The sequence below is a fragment of the Giraffa tippelskirchi genome, chromosome 5, assembly GCF_054371585.1.
Source record: "Giraffa tippelskirchi isolate mGirTip1 chromosome 5, T2T-mGirTip1v1.2.pri, whole genome shotgun sequence".
Lineage (NCBI taxonomy): Eukaryota > Metazoa > Chordata > Mammalia > Artiodactyla > Giraffidae > Giraffa > Giraffa tippelskirchi.
This window is the reverse complement of record NC_137279.1, coordinates 161,742,414-161,745,151: the sequence shown is the minus strand read 5'-3', so window position 1 is coordinate 161,745,151 and position 2,738 is coordinate 161,742,414. Positions and strand designations below refer to the sequence as shown.

At 37.8% G+C, this 2,738-nt stretch overlaps 1 protein-coding gene across 2 annotated transcripts in view; it reads right to left on the bottom strand.

The window, feature by feature from the left end:
- The window catches only part of LOC145505040 (uncharacterized), a 387,325-nt gene that overhangs the window by 243,535 nt on the left and 141,052 nt on the right, over nt 1-2,738 (bottom strand). The gene's annotated exons all lie outside the window — the stretch shown is intronic.

The following is a 2,738-nucleotide window of genomic DNA, read 5'->3' as shown; positions in this document are numbered from 1 at the left end:
CGATAGAGTGTGTAACATGCTCTCCAATCCCTGGATCATAGATCTTCCCTCTGCTTCAGAAGTTAAATTGCTTATTGTCCTATAGGTATTTGAAAATTCCTGTTTCCCAGAAACAGGTCAGAAAACTTACACTCTTCCATGATTTTTCTTCCCCTTCCCACTTTCCTATACATTGTTTTAGAATCACATGAGACTATTATATACCCTTGACTTGGTGAGGGCAGGTTATCTGGCACTTCATACCTGGTAGGCTCCAGGAACAGAAGAAAACTCTGACATTCCCTAAAAAGAAATCAGAGGACCTGCCTTTGAGCCCCCTTGCTGCCACCAACTAGCCTGTAACCTTGAGGAAGTCAGTGAACATTTTTGCATCGGCCAAATAAGAGGTCAGACGAAGCCCTCCTGAAGGTGTCATTCCATGCTAAGATTTGGTAATTCAAGCCATCCTTCTAGTAAACAAAATTTCAGTGCCCATTTGAAATTTAAGATGGTTCAATCTGCTCCTTACTTCAGAATGGACAGGGTTACCTCTAAGATTGATACAAATTCAATGTCCTCATCTTGAGCTATTGATTTTTCTACCTCACATTCTCCATGAGTTCTGAGGCTTTGAACTATTAGTCTTTAGAGAGCTGTCTGTCTCCTGATCTGATAGGTAGAATGCTGGATAAAGGGCAAATAGAAATGGTGGTGGTGCCAGTGAAGAAAGTAAACAAGTTAAATGATACCTTTAGAGAACTGAAGACAAGGGTTGCCTGGGTCAGTCTGCTCTCACGATTACTATATTTCACTGTTTTTGCCACAATGGATGATGGTATAATAGTAAGGGCATAGTCTTTGGATCTGGTTCTGTCACTTAAATAGCTGTATGACCTTGGGCAAGTCATGCAACCCTTCTAAGCATCAGTGTCTTTTCTGTTAAATGTGGATAATGGTACCTTGATGGTTGTTGTAAGGATTAGTGATAAGACAGATAAAATGGTGGGGCACTGAAGTTTGGAGATACACACTGACATATTTACAGATGAACTCATATGTCTACAGTTTGCTTCAAAATAACAGGAGATGATGGTCAATTGATTTTCAAAAAGGGAACCAAGACAATTCAACAATCTTTTGAATATTGTTTTCAACAAATGGTGCTGTGACACCTGGATATAGCCACTTGCAAAAGAATGAAGTGAGACAGTATTTCATACCATGTATAAAAATTAACTTGAAATGAATCAAACACCTAAATATAATGACTAAAGCTATAAAATTCTTACAAGAAAGCATAGATGTACATCTTCATGATCTTGAATTAAGCAACTGTTTCTTAGATTTGACACCATAAATATAAGCAACAAAAGAAAAACAATAGGTAACTTGGACTCCATCAGAATCAAAAACTTTGGTGCTTTGAAGGACACCATATAGAAAAAGATGACCCACAGAATAGCAGAAAATATTAATATTTAAAAATTATTTATTTGATAAGACACTTATATCTTGAATATATGAAGAACTTTTATATCTTAATAATAAAAAGATGAATAACTCAATTAAAAATGGCCACATGATCTGAATAGATATTTCTCTAAGTAGTCCCCCTTTATCCATTGGGAGTATGTTCCAAGACCCCCATTGCTGCTGCTAAGTCGCTTCAGTCGTGTCCGACTCTGTGCGACCCCATAGATGGCAGCCCACCAGGCTCCGCCGTCCCTGGGATTCTCCAGGCAAGAACACTGGAGTGGGTTGCCGTTTCCTTCTCCAATGCATGAAAGTGAAAAGAGAAAGCGAAGTCGCTCAGTCGTGTCCAACTCTGTGCAACCCCATAGACGGCAGCCCACCAGGCTCCTCCGTCCATGGGATTTTCCAGATAAGAGTACTGGAGTGGGTCGCCAGTGCCTTCTCCGAAGACCCACATTGGAGGCCTGAAATTTCAGATTGTACTGAAACCTACATACTATGTTTTTTCTTACAAATATATAGCTATGAAAAAGTTTAATTTATAAATTAGGCATGGTAAGAAATTAAACAAGAACTAATAATAAAATAGAACAATTATAACAACATACTGTAATAAAAGTTATGTGAATGTGGACTCCCTCTTTCTCTCTGACTGTCTTTCAAAATTATAGTACCATGCCCTTCTTCTTGTGATGATGTGAGATGATAAAATGCCTACATGATGAGATAAAGTGAGGTGAATGACATAGGCATTGTGATATCATGCTAGGCCTTCTGATGATACATCAGAAGGAGGATCGTCAGCTTCAGGTGATCCTGGATCATTGAGCTGTGATGATGTTGATGCTTGGATGTCAGAAACAGATGATATGGAAGGTTGGAGATTCTGGGAAGGCTGGAACAAGGCTGCGTGAGATTTCACCCTGTTACTTAGAACAGCTCACAATTTAAAATTTATGAATTATTTATTCCTGGAATTTTCCATTTAATATTTTCAGATCATGGTTGACTGTGGGTAACAGAAACCACAGAAAGTGAAATTGAGGATAAGAAGGGAATACTGTACAAATGACCACTGAGCACATGAAAATGCTCAACATCCTTAGCAATCAAGGAAATACTCATAAAAACAAGGATGCAGAATTATTATTAGGGCAGTCAAAATACTCTGAATGCTGTTATAATGATTGATATATATCATTATATATTTATTCAAACTCATAGAATATACAACACCAAACATGAATCCTATTGTAAACTGGAATTTGGATTATTATGGATCAATA